General features: G+C 44.2%; 1 protein-coding gene across 2 annotated transcripts in view; it reads right to left on the bottom strand.

Annotated features, from left to right (window-relative positions):
* Positions 1 to 21,067, bottom strand: part of SOCS5 (suppressor of cytokine signaling 5) — a 35,858-nt gene extending 14,791 nt beyond the window's left edge. The window contains exons 1-2 of one of the 2 annotated variants that reach the window (XM_075595813.1): positions 20,770 to 21,067; positions 15,122 to 15,211 (exon numbers count right to left, since the gene is read on the bottom strand). The gene's annotated coding sequence lies outside the window, so the exon portion shown is untranslated. The remainder of the gene's footprint in view (positions 1 to 15,121; positions 15,212 to 20,769) is intronic. The other variant, XM_075595815.1, reaches the window with a different exon arrangement.
* Positions 21,068 to 21,282: the final 215 nt, after the last annotated feature.

The raw sequence follows: 21,282 nt of genomic DNA, 5'->3' as shown, positions 1-21,282 counted from the left end.
TAAATTTGTCACATTGGATGTAGCATTGAGAATTTCTGTTGTATGCATGCATGCATGCATAATTATTTATATACCGCCATTAGTGTACATAGCGCTTTACAGTAGTAATACACGTGACAATCATAAATAACAAATACAAATAACAGATCATGGGAATAAGTGCTTCAGACAAAGTAACATTTAGGAAGAGGACTCCCTGCTCCGAAGAGCTTACAATCTAATTGGTAGATAGGAAGAACGTACAGAGGCTGTAGGAGGGCATTCTGGTAAGTGCGTCTGCAGGGGACTAAGCTTTATGTATCATGTGTATAGTATTAGCCACAGAGCTACTCATATGCTTCTTTAAGCAAGTGTGTCTTAAGGTGGGTCTTAAAAGGTGGATAGAGAGGGTGCTAGTCAGGTATTGAGGGGAAGGGCATTCCAGAGGTGTGGGGCAGTCAGTGAGAAAAGTTTAAAAGGCGGCAGAGGGCTCTAGATACAAAGGGGGTAGAGAGAAGACATCCTTGAGCAGAACACAAGATTCGGGATGGTGCAAAGCACGAAATTAGGGCTGATGTAAGGAAGGGCAGAAGAGTGTAAATCTTTCAAAGTGAGGAGAATGGAGTACGAGATGCGGGATTTGATAGGAAGCCAGGAGAGTGATTTCATCAGGGGAGACGCGGAGACAGATTTAGGAAAGAGTAGAGTGATTCTGGCAGCAGCGTTTAGGATAGATTGTAGGGGAGACAGGTGAGAGGCAGGAAGGCCGGACAGCAGGAGGTTACAGTTATCGAGATGGGAGAGAATGAGGGCCCGAGTCAGAGTTTTAGCAGTCGAGCAACAGAGGAAAGGGCGTATCTTTGTAATATTGCGGAGGAAAAAGCGACAGGTTTTAGATACGTTTTGAATGTGAGAGGAGAATGAGAGAGAGGAGTCGTGTGAGACCCCTAGGCAGCATGCTTGGTTGCAAACCCAACAGCACTCCTTTTGACACAGTGTGGTGGGTGTTGGGTTCAGAGCTTGCAGGGATTGTGTGCGTTTGTAATATCACCTACACAGGTGTATAACGTTTGATCACAGATATATATAAATATCACTTATCCAACGGAAAAATATATTGCTATCGTGAATGTAAAACCAGGATTGGTAATCAGATGCTCCCCGATTTGCAGATGCCTTTTGGATACTACATGGATAATTATACTATGTCAAATTAAAAAGATAAATTATAGATTGCTGGGGCCCAATACTAATTTTTCTTGCAAGAAATTATAGAGTTTTACTAAGAGGAGCATCAAAGCAGGACTGCTTGACAAAATAGGTTTTCTGCATGAGATCAGCTGTGACTTTTTAGATCTCAAGATCTCAAATTCCTAAATTGACACAGTGAACCAAATAAATACACTGCAATCAGTAGGACATTATTTATATATAGCAAGAACTGATCTTGAAGTGAGGACAATTGGAACCAGAACTGCCTTTAGGTCCATTAGGAACACAGCAACTGTTCTTGTATTTTTTTTCATGATCATTACATGGTTTAAAAAAAAAAAAAAAAAAGGGGAAGAGCGCGGAAGCGTAGGTCTTACCAGAATTTTACATTTCCCCACTTGCCGGCACGCAGGGCCGGTCACGTGAGCGGTTCGTCCAATGAGGGCGAACCAGCTCAATGACGTCACTGGCCCGCCCCCGACACGCCCCCTGACGAGGGCGAACCAGCTCCATGACGTCACTGGCCCGCCCCCGACACGCCCCCTGACGGCGCGCTGACTAAGGCCAGGGAAAGCACCTGCTTTCCCCGAGCCGCAGCGCGCCAGCAGGTAACATGGCCGAGGCCTTACATTGTGAATCATTGGAGCACATACAATGGTATGTAATATGTTGGGCTTCTTCTAAGGGATTTGGAATGAATGCAGCATTGTTACACAGTGTAGATATGAACAATTACCAAGTTGAAATAATTAAGAGTTACACAGTATGTGTAAAGAGTTAGAATGCTTGTCATACTGAATATGCAACACAAGCAAAACGACTTGATATTAGTATTCATTTGATTTTGACAAATGCTGAAACATTTGACAGCGCTGCCTTTGCTTGACCCCCTGTAGGGGGTGAAAGGCCTCACAAATTTCATGTTCTGTTTACAAAGTAACATCGTTCACTTTGAAGTTACAAAGAATAGCTCTCCTCTGCATAAAACAAGCTCTGTTTGTGACTGGTGTGCATGAAATACATTTGCAATGATTTGAGTGATACAGTGGTAACAGAGTAACAAAGCAACGGAGCATTCAATATCGCAACTGCCTTTCATAAAAAAGAGCATCACAATTTTAAATCAATTTTGCTCTGGAATAAAATTTTTTTTTTAAATTACTGGAAGATTTCATTATCAAGTATCTGAGCAGGTTAAGTTTATTTTTTTTTTTTTTTTTTTTAGGAAATGCATCTCAAAAAAGGAAGGAAAAACATAACATGTAGCCCCCATGGTACATAATAGATGTGCCATGCTATTTTTGGTAATTTCACCCAAACACTAATTAATGTGCAGTTGATTAATCCCTGAAGTGTGAGAATCCCCAGCAACCTGTAGATTTACAGTAGGTTATTTATCAAAGTCTCCCAGCTGCAACTGGGATAATACCAGCGCAAACACAAAAGGGAACAGATTAATCCAAGTAAAAATGTAATTGGCTACCACTAATCTACTACATGCCCTCCAATTATATTAGTTTTCACTCCATGAAGGACATAAAATGGGATTTAACATGAACAACACTAAGTAATAAGAAAGGACAAGTCGGTTTCTGCATATTTTAATACTTTTGATACAGGTAAAAATGAAGAGTGGGCTTAAAAATGCTGCTAAAGTGAAAGTTAGGAAGGCAAAGAGTCCCATTTAGTGATCTAGATTGAAGTTGCAACCGTGAAAGTACTTTGAGTGTAGCAGCTTCTCTATCGTATTTAATGGTAGTTTCAGATGGGGTTATGATCTAGGGCAGGGGTGCGCAAACTTCGAGCTGCGGCCCCCTTGCCGGAAACCGCAGCATTTGCACCCCCCTCTCCTAAAACTTTGCGTCAAATGATGTCGCCGGTCATGTGACGTCACCCCGCCACGTCATTTGCCGCGTGTTACCATGGCGACACGTGACCCGCGGCATCATTTGACGCTGCATTGCCATGGCAACGTGTCGCCGAAGACCGGGCAGAGACCAGGTAAGAGTTACAGAGGCCTCACACCTCCCCCGGCATTTAAATTAAACGCCGTGGGAAGAGCGCAGGACCTCTGTAACCGGCCGCACCCCCCTAGAGATTATCGCGCCCCCCCCCCACTTTGCGCACTGCTGGCCTAGATCCTTGAAACATGTTTTGATCAAAAGATGCAACCAAAAGATTCCTTTGGCACAGAATTCTAAATGTAAACAGGTCACTAGTATATTGTAGCCCAATTAGTAGGAGTGCAGGATTTGTTCTTTATTTTTCATATATGCAAGGCCAATCCTTTTACCAAACAGCATACTTCTAAAGTGAGGAGTGCAGGTAATATTTACAATGATCTGGAGTGTGTTAGTGTTGATCAGGCCCCAACGCACAGAAAACCCACTAGACTTGCAGTTTGTGATGTATTACTGACAAATTACCTGATGACAATGCGTGTCAAAACCGGTCGGGTATACAGATGTCCTGACCCGTGCTGGTAATGTTGTGCAAATATAGTTTGCTTTAATTATGGACACTGGGTGTTGTGTATGCAGCATCGACTATACAACATCTCTTCAACCATTTTAAATGCAAATCGCCAAAAGTAGGATCCGGCTTTGAAAAGCTCAGTGCTGCGATCTTCAGCCTGAGTTTGGAAAGTATTTGTAGATGGACTTGACCACTGAAGCAGAGCACCAACCCATAGCTTTTATTTACACCGCTCCTCCACTAGAACAAGTCATTCATAGTTTTACCACTTAAGGGCAGAAAGCAATCTGTGAAGACCAAAATAATAAATATCATGGAATATATAGCAAGTTCTGCACTTCCAATGAATGAAGGGGTTCAGATCAAAGGGATAAAGCTGGAGCAGTTCCTATATTGTTGTGAGTAAGGCCCAGCTAAGAAGCAATTCATTAAAAAAAAAAAATAATAATAATAACAGGAACGATTGTAGAAGGTATGATATTTAGCACATCTAATTTACTTTCTCCTTTATGCAACATTAAAGCGGCCTTTAATTCAAAATCCTTTATAGTGGACTTTGATTTATGCGACTTCGGTTAACACGAATTCACACCTGTGCGGTTTTGTTTTTAATACCAAAAACCCAAAAAGTGTGAGAGGCGGTTCGAACATACGCATGTTGGCACGAGGTAAGGTGAGAAGGTTGTTTTAGTGTCCATGCGCCATCTCAACAGCTGTCCTCGTCTCGCCCAGCAGCGCGCGTCCAAAAACCGCACCTTGTCATTGGTGAGTATTAAACTACTGTATTCTTAAAGTAAATTTGTACAGTGCCTGGGAAGTGATGGGAATACTTGGTAGACGTATGAGTGTAAAAAACAGACTTTGAGCCGAGAACACATCCCCATTTAACCTTCAGTTCAATGTTTGCAACGTTTCCAGGTATGCATCTGCATCCCTCATGCAAAATTGAGGTTACTGTAGTTTTTCCCCCCCCAGTTGTGTAGTATTAGATAATACTTACATTTATAAAGAAGAAAAAAAATTGTTGTCCTTTTAATGAGTTTTAATGTATTAAACTTCCTTATGTCCCTATCGTAACCATTTAGGAATCTACAGCACTTCCTCTTTTGAAGCCGGCAGCCATACTGTGTGCCCTGGGAAGCAGAATCTTCACTGATCAATCACGGGAGAAGGGAGCAATCGGCAGCTCAGATAATTGCAATAATAAATGCAACAACTGCATTAAAACAAAAAAACAGGCAATGCTGCTTTGAGTGCAAGTCTAGCTACTCACGTGTTTAATAATGGGTGAGGCTAGACCAAACCTGATCTATATTTGGATCCAAATTAAAGAGGAACTTTAAAAATAAACCTTGTTTTCGATTTAATTATGCAGGGACAAGTCACATGTCCCATGTTATAGGCAGCTGAGGACACAGGTTCCTACAGATGTAGAGCTCCAGCTCTTAATAACTTCTTAAACTGACATCTCATTTATTTTTATATACAATTTACAGAATGCAAGAAAAAAGTTTAGATTTCGCTTTAGTCTAGGGTCCCTTTATCCTCATAATTACATATGAAAATACTTGGTTTGCAGATATACTGTATGTTGTTGCTATGTAAGCCCCCCATAGAAAGTCGGCTATTTTTAACTTTAGGAAAAGTGCTTTATAACCAAGCCTTGAATACTTGTGGCTTATCTCAGTAATGTATGAGCCACTTGTAAAAGCAGCATTGGACATAACATGCTATTCATTTTTACAACATTCGTTAAACTTTCAATCAAGATATGAAAAAGCACTCAACATACCCTTCTATATTATGAAACAAAAAAAATGGTAAACAGTGTTCTACTGAGTGGTTTCACTGTACAGCAACCACATGTCAAAGCCTTGGGTGACCCTTTCACCATCTCCCTGTCCTTATTACCCAAGAACAGCACAAAATTAGCATTTGGCACTAAAGTTGTTCTCATTAGAGTACATGATTTTCTGCTGTCAAGGCAGCCGATTTCTCCCTCTTTGGGGATCATTTTGCCAAGGATAGGGTTACATCATATCCCTCGAAGGTTAAAAAAAAATGAACCATGATGGCAGCCATTTTAAAACAACAAATAATAAATATATAATGGATGATTTTATATTTGTGTGGAGTCTTTCCACGCAGATCTACCAAGATTCTTTACCTGAAATAATACTCCATGACAAAACCCCCATCCCTGATGAAGGGCTCTCTATGTTTGGAAAGAGCCAGAGGGCAACAGAGTTCAGCAGCTGCATTTTGGAAACTGTTCCAAAGCACGTGGAGAAGCATTCTTATACAATGTACCGTATATTCCGGCGTATAAGACGACCCCCAACTTTTCCAGTTAAAATATAGAGTTTGGGATACACACACACACACACACACATATATATATATATATATATACACACACACACACACATCACTATACACACACACCACTATACATATATATATACACACACATACATCACTATATACACACACACACACATCACTATACACACACACATCACTATACACACACACACACATCACTATACACATATATATATATATATATATATATATATATATATATATATATATATATATATACATACATACACACACACACACCACTATACATACATATACATATATATATATATATATATATATATATATATACACACACACACACCACTATAATATATATATATATACATACACACACACACATCACTATATATATATATATATATATACATACACACCACTATATACACACAAATCGCTATATATATATATATATATATATATATATATATATATATATATATATATATATATATACATACATACACACACCTCTATATACACACACACACATCACTATATATATATATATATATATATATATATATATATATATATATACACATATATACACACATACACACATACACACACACACACACACACACACACACACACCCATCACTATATATATATATATATACACACACATCACTATATACACACACATCACTGTATATATATATACACACACACACACATCACTATATACACACACATCACTATATATACACACACACACACATCACTATATACACACACATCACTATATATATACACACACACACACACACATCACTATATACAGACACATCACTATACACACACACACACACACGCGTGAAAGTACTACTGTACTGCATGCTTGGCTCCCCACGCTGAACACTGGAGGAGTAAAGACAGGAAGAGGAGGGCTTGTGTCTGTGTGTAGAGGGACGCCCCGCCCCCTCTGCAAGCACAGGGAAACAGCAGCAGCAAGGAGCTTCTGCCTGCCACTGCTCTGCTCTGCCCCCAGGTTTCGCCGCACAGGCTGCGCCCCCCAGTCGGCGTATAAGACTATACCCGGCGTATAAGACGACCCCCGACTTTTGAGAAGATTTTCCTGGTTTAAAAAGTCGTCTTATACGCCGGAATATACGGTACTAGTATTAAACCATGCGCCTCCCTTTGAATGATGATATAATGAATCAGATATTAAAATTGTAAAGTACTATGGGATCATCCTTGTAGGACTTCTCACACTCCATTCTTCTCCTCACTTTTAAAGCTTTACACTCTTCTGCCCCTCCTTACATCTCAGCCCTAATTTCTCGTTATGCACCATCCAGACTCTTGCGTTCTTCTCAAGGATGTCTTCTTTCTACCCCCTTTGTATCTAAAGCCCTCTCACGCCTTAAACCTTTTTCACTGACTGCCCCTCACCTCTGGAATGGCCTTCCCCTCAGTACCCGACTAGCACCCTCTCTATCCACCTTTTAGACCCACCTTAAGACACACTTGCTTAAAGAAGCATATGAATAGCACTGTAGATATTCTGAACACATGATACATAAAGCTTGGCCCCCTGCAGATGCACTTACCAGAACTCCCTCCTACTGTCTCTGTACGTTCTCCCTACCTACCAATTAGACTGTAAGCTCCTCGGAGCAGGGACTCCTCTTCCTTAATGTCTAAAGCACTTATTCTCATGATCTGTTATTTATATGATCTGTTATTTATTTGATTACCACATGTATTACTGCTGTGAAGCGCTATGTACATTAATGGCGCTATATAAATAAAGACATACAATACAATACAGCCATGGTGCTGCATTTTAAAGTACCATATTTAAATTAAATTGTATTGAAAAATGTGACCACTCTATAGTCCTCATCTCATGCTTCCCAGTGCATGATCACAACTCTCATACTCCAAAGGGAACGCAATATTTCCGATTTAGTGTATGTATGTATGAATGTATGTATATACACATACACAATTTATTTTGAATCACTACCCGGACTAATAACAGGGTTACCATCGCTTGACCTTGTGTGATAGGACTGTGCCTTGCTAATATGCTAGGTGAAAGTTGAAAGATTTAATCTCCCCCCTGTTTCAAGTATGCAATATGAGACGTGAACAGCTTAAACTTCTCAAGAAGCCGCCAGGTAATGTCAGTGGAATCTGCCGTTTTCTGGGTAGAGAGCAGTTACCACTGTCACCTATGCCAAAAAAACAATCAATATCAAAATGGGAAACGTGAGCATGAACCAAGAACTTAAAGCAGCTTAACTATGTTCTTGTCACCTGAAAGCTATTTAACCTCTTCACTGCCACCGAGGCCTGCAATACGCTCGATTTTGGACTTTTTAACTGGAGTAAATGTTACTCAAGAAGAAATAGGTTTTTACCTTAATTTCAACATCATTCCATACCTAATTGGCAAAGGTCTTCATGTATTTCTTTTAGGAATTTTATTTATTGAAGTATTAATCACTGCAAATAAGGGGGAGGTGGCAAAATCAGTTTAGTCTGCAAGCAAGCAGGCTTATGACGCTTTGGCCAAAGGGTTAACCAAATAACCAAGTATTTATTATTATTATTATTATTATTATTATTGAAGTATTTTACTTTATACTTTTCATCATATATGTTTTGTCAATGGGATGTAGCATTGGGCACCCCCTGTCTCTTGTTGTATTCAATTGCCACACTCAGTAGCTCTCTTGTTGACATAAATATATATTCATCATGTGGTGGGTGTGGGAGTTTGAGCTAGCTGGGAATGTGTGTTAATCAATGTCTGACGGGTAGCAGTCAATTGGAGGCTGTGGCACCTCCCCCCAGAGCTCACTCCTCCTCCTTCACCTTTTAACTTGGGAGGTCATTTCATTTGCTGCAGGAACAAGACCTATAATGGTTCTTCCCCTCTTACAGAGGTAAAAGGAAGGGTTCACAGTGTAGTGTAGTGTAGGACCTGCATTAATTTGGTTATACCTTGACGTTGGTATGCAGGCTTATGACGCTTTGGCCAAAGGGTTAACCAAGTATTTAATATTATTATTGAAGTATTTTACTTTATACTTTTCATCATATATGTTTTGTCAATGGGATGTAGCATTGGGCATCCCCTGTCTCTTGTAGTCTGCAAGTAACTCTAATTGACCTGCCATTGGCAGATGTTGGGTTGCTATTTCATGTTCTGCTGCTTTTTAACTCTGACCGTACCTTAGGCTGAGTCCACGCTGCCGCTGAGCTCGCTCATGTTTGGAGAGCGGTGATGTCACCAGCTCTCAAGCATGAGCGATCGCTGTCCTGCAACATTTTTAGAGCAGGAGGGGAGGGGGCGTGGCTATTAGGGGAGGGGGCGTGTCATTGGCTGAATAGGGGCTGTCTGTGTTTGTCTCTCCCTCCCCCCATTGCTCTCTCTCTCTCTCCCCCCATTGCGCTCTCGCTCTCTCTCCCCTCATTGCTGTCTCCACCCATATTGCGCTCTCTCCCCCCCTCTCTCTCTCTCTCCACCCTTCTCCCCACACAGCAGCACTCCGTTTGCCCCCCCACCACACAGCAGCACTCCATTTGCCCCCCTCTGTCCGTTTGCCTCCCCCCCTCAGTCCGTTTGCCTCCACCCCCCCTCAGTCCGTTTGCCTCCACCCCCCCTCAATCCGTTTGCCTCCACCCCCCCCCCTCAGTCCGTTTGCCTCCACCCCCCCCTCAGTCCATTTGCCTCCACCCCCCCTCAGTCCGTTTGCCTCCACCCCCCCCTCAGTCCGTTTGCCTCCACCCCCCCCTCAGTCCGTTTGCCTCCACCCCCCTCAGTCCCTTTGCCTCCACCCCCCCTCAGTCCCTTTGCCTCCACCCCCCCTCAGTCCCTTTGCCTCCACCCCCCGAGTCCCTTTGCCTCCACCCCTCAGTCCCTTTGCCTCCACCCCCCTCAGTCCCTTTGCCTCCACCCCCCCTCAGTCCCTTTGCCTCCACCCCCCTCAGTCCCTTTGCCTCCACCCCCCCTCAGTCCCTTTGCCTCCACCCCCCTCAGTCCCTTTGCCTCCACCCCCCCTCAGTCCCTTTGCCTCCACCCCCTCAGTCCCTTTGCCGCCTCCCCCCCCTCAGTCCGTTTGCCTCCCCCCCCCTCAGTCCGTTTGCCTCCCCCCCCACTCAGTCCGTTTGCCTCCCCCCCACTCAGTCCGTTTGCCTCCCCCCTCCTTTCCACTTCTCTCTGCTGAATTCAGTGTCAGTGTGTGTGACAGGGGAGTAGAACACGCCCCCTCTATCTTCCCATTTGTCAGAGCAGGGTCATGTTACCCTGCTCTCAGCACCAAAGTATCTCTCCCTTGTCTCCCCAAGCAGAACGCTTGGGAGAGCCCGTGTACACGCGTATGAGCGCGCGAGCACAGCGGGAGAGGGGATGTGCTGATTCACATAGAAGGTAAGCGCGCCAAGCGAGCTCAGCGCCAGCGGGGACTCAGCCTTAGGCTGGGGCCATAGAGGGGGTAGCAGGGCTGAGGCACGCTGACGCTCAGGCTCGCCTGCTGAAATCTGCGCGATTTCATGCCCATGCAGGCGAGCCAGCGGGCGCGATCAGATGGCGGGGGGAGACTGAGGGAGGCGGGGCAGTGACGTCGCTGGGCCAATCGCCCGTCAACGCGCTGTGACGTTGACGCTGCTCCACACTGATTGGATATTTTCAGCCGACAGCGCTCTGAAAAACAGCTTGGCTGTTGGCTGAAAAATCCAGCGCCTCAGCACGCCTGCGGACGCTCGCATGAGCCCCCTCTCAAGGCATCCTCATTGAGGATGCAGGGGCTCAGCGCGGAGCGTCCGCACGGCTTAGCGCGGCCTGTCCTTCTATGGACTCGGCCTTAGTTTGCCATAAGCACTTTTTTTCCCCCTTTCTTCCTTTCATTCAATATGTACATCAATACAATCTGCACACTGACAAGTCATTAGCCAAGTTGCCAACCGATCCGTTCTCCTGTAAATCGATCGCTGAAGATTCGGCTCAGGAGTTCTTTATATCAAAGTTAGGGCTGCAGAAGATTACCCAAGATGCAAAGTTCTGTGTGGAAGCTCATGTGACCAGGCCACACTAGATACATTTGGTGCACTGCTAGAGAGGGGGCAGGGCTCAAAAAGGGGTGTGCCAGAGCCTGTTTCAGAAAAGGAAGGGGATGTGACTTTGTAAACGGTTGCTATGGAAATAAATGTTTGTTACATTAGAATACATTAAAAAAAAAATATATATGTCTTCATACATTGTTGCAGCATTTTTTTTGAGAAAAAAAAATATATATTACATTTTTTTCCCCATAGTACAGTACTGATTTATTAAAAAAAATCTAAAAAAAAAAAAAAAACCACATGTAGGATACTGCTTGAATACGGCCATGACGTCACGCGGCTGGTTCGCCCTCATTGGCTGACTGCCGCCATAACGTGGCCAGCGCTCCGTCGCCACTAGCAAAGATAAGATTCTTGTCTTTGCAAAAATGTGGTCGCGCATTGCGAGCTGTACATGCTCTTGCAGACAGCTACTGGACCCGGCACCATAGAGGGCCGGATCTTGTTCCTGCAGTGCACGCCGTAGCGCTCGCAGCAGCCTACACTGGGGACCCAGCCTAATCCTTGACCTGGCCATATACACACACCTGTTCTCACCCACATCTCCCTGCCTCCTACACCCTCCTAAGGCCTCATCCCCACTGGTCGTGCTATGGTGTGCACGGAGTGAACAAGATACGGCTCTCTACGCTTCTGCCATTGCGCCTGAAGAAAGCACGATGCGCGACAGCTGTTGCCAAGACAGACAAGATGTCTTTTGGCGCGGCGGCTGAGCAGTTGTCACGTCACAGTGGTGGTTCAGCCAATGAGGGCGAAACAGCCGCATGACATCATGGCGGCGCCCCCGTCGCCCACCTCCTGCTCTTCTCATGACGCGCAAGCACAGGTCACAGCTGAAATTGTTGCGCGCGCCGCCATGGGCTCCGACGCGCGCACGCAGTGTCTGGGGCCGTAGCCTAAGGGTGTTAACCCATCTAACTTAAAACTGATTTCTTGTCCCAACTTCTCCTGTGCCCTCCGGAAATGTCCCCTTTCTCACCAACAAGGCTCTGTCTGGCCTCTTATGTTCCCACACTCTTCATCGCTTTGCTCCAACAGAAACCTGGCTCTCACGATATGACTGCTGTTGTGGGCTCTGTCTCACTCTACGCCTGCAGGTCTCCTATTCTTGCTGCCAACATCAGCTCTGCCCTATGCCTCCATATGTTTCTCTCCCGGTTCACACTGTTCAGCTTTTCTACCCGCTCTCTCTGCACGTGGCAATCATCTACAGACCACCTACATCAACATCCCCTGCATTCCACTAAGACTGTGAATCCTGGCTTTCATTCTCTCTCTCTCCTATCCCTTCACTTGGGGACTTCAACCATCGTACTGATGATCCTTCAGTCTTTTGGGCATCTCCCCTTCACCAATGGACCAATTCCAGCACCCAGAAGGATGGTCCATACTAAAAACTGCTCCCTTTCTAATTTCTCCATCCCCCTCGCCCACTTCCATTCTGACAATCACCTCTTTCATTCCCTACCACTCATTACCTCACCTCCCTCCTTCTCTCCATTTACCTCACTGCTCTGGCATCTACCCTGAAAGCCAACCTCTCCTCCCTCTAAGGCCCCGGACATCTTCCCTGCATGCTTGCGGAAGCGTGCTGACGCGCGCTCCCGCTCAGCACTGAGCCCCTACAGCCGCAATTAGAGCGGCTTTAGTAGGGGCTCACCTGCGCTTCCGCGCGCTTGCGGAAGCGCAGGTCTTAGGGGAATTTAAAATTCCCCCGCTTGCCGGCAAGACAGGCCGGTCACGTGAGCGGTTCGCCCAATGAGGGCGAACCAGCTCCGTGACGTCACTGGCCCGCCCCCGGCCAGTGACGCGCCCGACTCCGGCCCGTCCCCTGACTGTCTGTCCCCCTTCTGCCCGATCCCTGCCCCTCTTCTGCCCCGATCCCTGTCCCTTCTGCCCGATCCCTGTCCCCCTTCTGCCCGATCCCTGTCCCCCTTCTGCCCGATCCCTGTCCCCCTTCTGCCCGATCCCTGTCCCCCTTCTGCCCCGATCCATGTCTCCTGTGTGTGTGTGTGTCTGTGTATGTGTGTGTTTGTGCATTGTGTGTGTGTATGTGTATGCATGTGTGTGTATATGTGTATGCATGTGTGTGTGTGTGTATGCACGTGTGTGTGTGTGTGTGTGTATGCACGTGTGTGTGTGTATGCATGTGTGTGTGTGTATGTGTGTGGTGTGTGTGTGTGTGTGTGCCTTTGTGCATGTGTGTGTGTGTGCCTTTGTGTGTGTGTGCCTGTGTGCCTGTGTGTGTGTGCGCGTGTGCATGCATGTGTATGTGTATGTGTGTGTGCGTGCCCGTGAATATATTTATCAAAGTTGCACAATGTTAATAAATAATTTATTCTCACAACATGTCTTTTTTTTAATTTTTTAAATATTATATAATACACACATACACACATACACACACACACACACGTTCCCCAGTGACACACACACACAGTGATACCTGCCTCCCAAGCGCTTGCTGTCTCCTCTGTAAGGACAGCAAAAAGCTCCTGGTAGAGCGAGCGGCAGCAAGCAAGAGCGAGCAAGCGCCAAACATGGCCAAGGCCTATGGCTGAGTCCATGGTGACTCAGCCCGTGCAGAGGCGCGCTGAGGGAAAGCTGGTGCTTTCCCTGGCCTTAGTTAGCGCGCCGTCCGGGGGCTTGTCGGGGGATGGGCCAGTGACGTCACGGAGCTGGTTCGCCCTCATTGGGTGAACCGCTCATGTGACCGGCCCTGCGCTCCTGTGAGCGCGCAAATTTAACATTTTCTAAAGACTTACACTTCCGCACGCTTGCGGAAGCGTGCGCGAGCCCCTGCTAAAGCCGCTCTCATTGCGGCTGCAGGGGCTCACTGGTAAGTGAGAGTGCGCCTCAGCACGGGTCAGCGCCTAAGCGCTGACCATGCCAGAGGCCTTAACCTGACAATCTTAACTCTTACAACTATCTTCCCCTCTTGATGTATATGCCCCGTCTCAGCTCCGACACATCCGTGGCTCTAAACGGCCTTAGCTAATTTCACAAGCATGCTGCCTTTGCACGGCTCCTCTCAACGCCTATGGAGCATAACTCGCACACATATGCCGATTTTCTGCACTATAAATTTTTGCCTCTCCAGTTTTAACTCAGCTCTAAGGCAAACAACACTACTACTCCTCACTCATCAACACTCACAAATCCAATTCATGCTGTCAAAACTCTGTATTTGACACCCTCCTTCAACTTCCCATCCATTCTTCAATCCTCCTCAACCCTCTGTCATCCACTTTAAAGGCAAGGTGGAGGCTATCCACACAGATTCTTTCTGTACCTTCCCCCTCTCTGCTTCTACATAAACCTTCTTCCACTCGACTCCTTTTTTCCTGTTACAGAGTTGGAAGTTTCTACGCAGATTTTCTCTTTCCCAACTCTCTCGCTCTCTGCTGCCTTCGATATACTGTCAATAACTCTTCTTCATATTCTAAACGCTCGGGTATCTGCAACAAAGCTCTACCCTGGTTCTCATACCTCTCCCATCGCACGTTTTCTCTGTGGTGAACATGTCTACGTCTCCTGTTGATCTGTCCGTTGGTTTGACCTCAGGGCTCCGTTCTGGGACCTCTCCTTTTCTCCCTCTACACACTATTGCTTTGTGACCTTATCAACTCTTTGGCTTTAAGCAGAGGAGTAACCTTAATATTTTATTAAATATTCAAAAAGTCAATTTTCACACACAGGTTAAATTGCCACTATAATGGGGATTTACTGTCCACCACCATCACCTCACAGCAAAACAACAGTCCCAATCTCTACAAATAGGAGCTAATTAGGCAGCGAATGAGAAGGTAAAAGGGAAGTACCCAGCACATTAAACCAGCATGAAAAAAAACTGTCAAGCTCCCACTTAAAGCAGCACTGCAGGTTACAGTTTGTTTCTTTATTTTTTTTAGTTATAGGATTGAAGCAGGGGATATCCGGAGCCTAACTTAATTTCAGCCCCCCCCCCCCTCCTCCCCGAGATACTTACCTCAGTAGGAGGTGCCGGTATCTCCATGTTTAAATCTCACGCTGGCCAATAGGAAACCGCAAGGGATGATGTCACAACTTCCTCTTGGTCCTGCAAGACAACGGGACATTTAAGCCGCCATTATGTTAGCCCCAATAAGCCCAGTCGAAGCTTCTACCTGCAGAAATACTGGCACCCCCCCTATGGAGGTCAGTATCTCATGAAGCAAGTGGTCCCGGAAGATGAAATTAACGCAGTGCCACTACGGAGCAGTCTAGGATGTTTGGCCAGGACCAAAACGCCACTGGCATTCCGCACACAAGTTACTGCGCACTCCCACATCCGACAAGCCAGGTCTAAAAAGTGCATGTTTAAATGTCCCGCTCGTTACCGCTACACTGCCTAAACCAGCCGCTCCAATGTGCCGTCTTTAAATGTCCTGCGTGGGATATTTAAAGAGAACGCGTCGGAGCAGCCGGTCTTGGCAGTGTAGCGGTCGTGCATGGGACATTGCACTTCTCAGACCTGGCTTGCCAGAGCTGGCGGTCAGACGTGGCAAACCTGGTTTAATCGGGTCGGGCGTGCGGCGGACATCGCGGCAAAATGTCCCGGCGGTGATTTGTCTGCAGCCAAATGTCCTATTTTTGGCTCTGGAAACCCCCTGCTTCAATCTTCTCATTATTAAAAAAAATAATAAAATAAAAAAAACTGCAACCTGGAGAGCTGCTTTAACGTTGAATAATTCTTAAAATGTACAATCCCATGTAGATCAAAACTTTTACAGTGGTATGTTAAATTAGTTAAAAACCAAGTGATTAATGCACTTTTTCCTTTGAAAGTCTAGAAATTGTTCATGTTTTCATTTACAACTGGACTTGAAAGGGGGTTATTTATCAATCTTTTTTGCTCCACACTTCAATGAGCACACACAAGATTGATGCACACCCACTGCATGTCAAATGACCAAATAAAAAGCCAGCCAAGCAAGGAGAAAACAGAAGGGCATTTAATCTTCAAGTTATCATGTGTAGACTATTTCGACATTATACAGGGAAAAACAAGGAATCTGTAATAACCAAGTAACTTTTGTTAGTCCTGAATGCATAGCAAGATAAAATAAAACACATATTGACTTCTGGGGGAGGCAAGAACGTGACTTTATAAATAACTAGACATTTACCCTGGCATTTCATCAATAATAAAAGTTACAATACCAGACCATACATCATAGGAAAGAAGTATGACAACTTCCGTGCCCTTCCAATACAAACCTCTGGCACTGTACCACAAGTGGTAAAATAAGGAGTATTTGGTCATCTCTTAAAGCCTCTGTCCCCATAGCCACTTTTATGTACTATTACATTAATTATGCTTTATACCTGACAAACTTAAATTATTAAAAGTGTAAGTCGTTTTCCAATTTGAAGACATTTGAATGATAAAACAGGTTTTGCTTGCCCACTTATCACTTTTAGTGCAGGAGTGTCCGTGAGCGCTATGGACATTGCTCGTTGTAGCTCCATGGTACCTGAGATCACAAGTGCAAGTCAAGAACAGAAGAAATCCTCCATTACTGTTCACACGTGGCCACTGCTCAGAGGGCTATAATAAGCCCTAATTACAAGCAAAATTGGTGAGATGTTCAAGGAATGTTATAAGGGCCATGTGAGAGCTGTCACTTGTGATGTTTGATATTCCTTAAATGTCACAAAGAAAACAAATGTTAAACCAACTTTCCAAAAAACACTTAAAGGCCTGATTAATACCACTATGAAATCGAGTTGGCCAACAGCTAGTAATATTCCGTTGAAAACAGCAGCTTTAAAGAGTAAATTCAAGCCTTTTTGTCTTCATTGTTTTAGTATAGGATTGAAGCAGGGGGACTCCGGAACTCCATTAATTTCAACTCTGGAGACTGCCTTCTTCCGGATGCATTTGCCTCCGTACTGGGTGCCAGTAGCCACCACTCCAGGGTTCACTATATAGTGGCTTTTCAAAGCACCTGTGCCCTGTGGGCCAATAGGAAGCCGTGACGTCATCCGGTGCGACTTCCTAATGGCCCATGTGACGAGGAAGCTGAAAACTGCAGAAAACTGAAGAAAAGAAAGGACAAACAAAAAAACAGCTTGGATTTCTCCTTTAATAAAGACAATGTTGCAACGTAAGCCGGATCATAGCAACCCCACATCACTTTCCCCACTGCTCGTAGATTGCGTCATACGCCCTCCTCCCCAGAGGATTACTCATTCCAGCTCTTCAGTTCAGGGATAGACATAGGGATAGATGTATTTCTAAATGTAGCTAAAAATATATGTTATTTGAAATAAATGTTAAATATATTATGAAAAAAAGTTTTCAAATGCATAAATAAGTTAGTTAAAGCATTCTTTACTATGTAAGGAGATATAGTTCAATAAATCTGTCACTATCGTTATTGTTAGATTTTTTTGAACTATGAAATCACTGCTGCATCATTGGGTATGAGAGTCCATAACTACTGTAGCTCCTTACACTCCACTACTGTGTCACCAACTGCCTCTTTTTCTCCTCCTAGGTGTCCCACTACTATCTCAGGTTCACATGTCCAAACCAGAACTTCACCTATCAATTCTATCACTACACCCAAATTCACACCATACTCCCAATAGGCCAAGTGCAAAATCTGAGTCAATTTTGACTCCTTCCTCTACTTAATCCCACATATCAGACTTTCACAAAGTGCTGCCTCTACCCCTTCTGCCATTAGAATAAAAAAAATAATTAAAAATTCACCTTTGTTCTGTCTCCAGTCTATTCAAAAGAATGTTTCCATGCTAGTTTCTCACAGAGCACTCTCCCCCACCACCTCACTCATCTTTGTTGATAGATATTAGAGACATCATACTTGTTTACCGCTACGTACATTGTAGCAAGCTACCGTTGAAGCATTTGAACCAGTTGTTTCTATGTTTTTTTTCTTTTTCATACAGTATATTGATAAATATTTTAAGTATACTGGAACACAGGTTCCATGTATGTACCATACTCCTTTAAGATTGCACCCAATTAGTCATTATAGATGTGTGATATTAATCAATGACGGATACTTAAGGGAAAGTTTGTGACAGCCCACATCTTCACCCCTGAAGAAGCTAACTGGCAAAACGCGTAGGGTGGAACTCAATGCCGAGAAGGCGTTTCCAGGAGGAACAGAGGGCACAGAGCCGTACTAAATCACGTCATCGCAGGGGTGGAGTCAACAAACAAGCGTGCAAAGTACTAGTCTTCAAAGTGCAGGTTCTCCGGTGCTATACGGACTCATCGGCGTACAGATAAAATTTTAAAAAAATACTTTCTGCGAGTGCAGAGTATAACTCTGCTAATGATTAAAGAAGATATTGTGCTATTTTCTGTTCTTTTCTCATACCACGATTCTCAGAGGTTCTAAGGCTCTACATAGCCCTACAATTCCAATGAAGGGAGATCAAGATTCGCCTATATAGATATCATGGTATAAATGAATGCAAATTTCTACCTTGTGAGTGCATTACGCATACATTAATTTTTCACCATTTGTTCAGAAAATACTACACCATATTCGTTTTTCCACCAGTGTCCATGGTTTCTGATAATGTGCTAGAGTAAGTTTATTAATAAAGTAAATAAATAATTGTGGTGTTTTAATGCCTTCCAGTACCATAAGAAAAAAATTAAATTAAATTTAAAACAAAAACACAGCCAAGTTACCATGGCCTACATTCAAGTGCTGGCCATGAAGAGATTGTGTCTATTAATATATTTGTAAGTTTTCTTTCATAATTAGGTTATGCTGGATAAAAGTGACAAAATGCATTAGTCAAATGAAGAAGCTAAGATGCTGGGTATACTCCACTACAGAAGAGAGGCAGAGGGCGCCGAACGCTGCAATAAATTATGGACAGATTTGGCAGATAGGGGACTATAATATAAAATGTGTAGGTGTAAGTAGTTCAAGAAGTGGTGCACTCACAGTACCCAGTATATTGGCTACCGGTGCTCAGCAACAGTGGTCCTGCAAACAAACAGCTACACCGACAGTCCAAAGAAACAAAAAGGTAGTGGCACTGGCATGGTCTTCCAAATTAAAAATAAATACATTAAAAAAAACAAAAGGGAAGAAGGATACCTAGTTTATTAGACAATGATCAACGTTTTGGTCCGCTTGTGAAACTGTCTACCATCTTGAGAAAAGTTTGCAAGCAGACTGAAACGTCGATCCTTGTCTAATAAACTGGAGTGCCAGTCTAATAAACTGGAGTGCCACTACTTATGTATCTTTAGGTGTAAGTAGTTACAGAAGTAACAATGCTCAGTCTCTCTAGCACCATGACACAGTGACAGTCTGTAATTAATTGCACAGCTCCATTTCACAATGAAAGGATAATAGTACAAGATGAGCAAAGGTAGATTTGCATATTATTCAGTGATAGAATGCACTGTTATTTTTTAAACATTTTTCAAATATATTCTACCAGGGTTTGTACATGGAGTAAACTATGTTGTTTTCAAACATGTTCAGTGTTTGAGTACATAGTTAACAATATCAACCATAAAGAATCGTATTCTCAGCACCAGTGGGATATGTTACCCTGCTCTGCAATGCTTTGCTGGCAATGAAAAAAATACATTTGCGAGGATAGGTCTGTGGATAATAATGGAGCGATATGTATTACGGTCCTATTCAAATAGGTTCTAATAAAAAAAAAAAAAGTGTTGCAATGCTTCGATGACACGGAATAGAATCTAAAATACAATGCACTGGATTTTGAACAAAGAATAAAAAGCAGCACTGGTCTCGAATACCATTACACAAGAAAAAGCAGCACAGGTAATAATCCTGCTCTCCAACATATTACTGACCTCTCAAGATAGATAAAATGGGAAACTGGACTATTAAGAGATGTGTAGAACAATATTTCTCAAAATGTGGGTCCTGGATCAGACCGTGTACAAAAACCTATTTTGACATTTCATACTTTTCTGTGGCATTTCAGTTAAATTTCTGTCCAGCAGACAGATTAAAAAAATATATATATATTTTTGTTTTGTTTTGTTTGTTTCTTTAAGCAAGTGGCTCTCCAACTTAAAAAAGGTTGTTTCTTGTCCACTTCAATGTCAATATTACGGAAAGGTACCACACACACACACAATATGTTAATACATACAAATTGTATATTTAAAATCAACAGGAGTGTGTAGTTAGTGTCTGAAAAGCATCAGGTCACAAATGGACCTTAATTAATGATCTGATAGAAAAAGCTATGGGCTGCAAAGAAAACTAGAATGTTTTTCAATAAAATCAAGATTTAAGTCCTGTGGGTGATTTTTTTTTTTTTTTTTTTTTTTTTTAATATATATATATATATATATATATATATATATATATATATATCAGAATAAATGAGTACTGGACTAACACGGCTGATATATATATATATATATATATATATATATATACACACACACACACACACACACACATTGAGGCCCTTATGTAAGAGAAGTTGAGCTCTGAGACAGCCACACAGGGGGTGCACTGGCGAGTGACTAATTTGGATGGCAGCTAATACTTGCCAGGCCCAGGCCCGGGCCCCTGCGGGAGGGGACACAGGCGCTAGGCCGGAGAGGGTGGGGGCGGGGTGCTGACGTACCGTTGAAGTGCTCGGCGTTGGCTGTCCGTCTCCCCAGCCGGCGGCGCAGACATGTCCCTGAGGCGGCGCACTGCAGGGCCCGGACACCCCGGCCCCCGGCCCGCACTCAGCGGCTGATCCCGGGCCCCCCCGCGCAGCCAGACCAGACACGTCCGTCCCCTGCTCCTCTTTCTGCCAGCAGTGGCTGCTACCAATGAGCAGCGGAGTCCAGGACGCGGCGGCTTCTCCGCAGACACTATGGAGGCTGCACAGCATCCCCCCCAACCTGACGGAGTCGGAAAATAACGAAGCACTGACTGACAGCGTGCTTCCTCCAATCCCAGGTACCGCAACGCCATCGCCACCAATCAGCTGACGAGCAGGCGAAGAAAGCGTGGCTGAGGGCTGCTCCGTATAGCCAATCAGCGGCCTGTTGGCCCACACGCGCAGAAAAGGGCGGAGATCGTTATCGATCCAAGGGGCGTGGCCTGAGGCCAGTAACCCGGTAGCATTGGAGCTGAGTGGTTGTGTGCC

Source organism: Ascaphus truei, chromosome 4 (assembly GCF_040206685.1).
Source record: "Ascaphus truei isolate aAscTru1 chromosome 4, aAscTru1.hap1, whole genome shotgun sequence".
NCBI classification, from domain to species: Eukaryota; Metazoa; Chordata; class Amphibia; order Anura; family Ascaphidae; genus Ascaphus; species Ascaphus truei.
The sequence above is the reverse complement of the archived record's forward strand: the minus strand, read 5'-3'. Positions and strand labels throughout refer to the sequence as shown.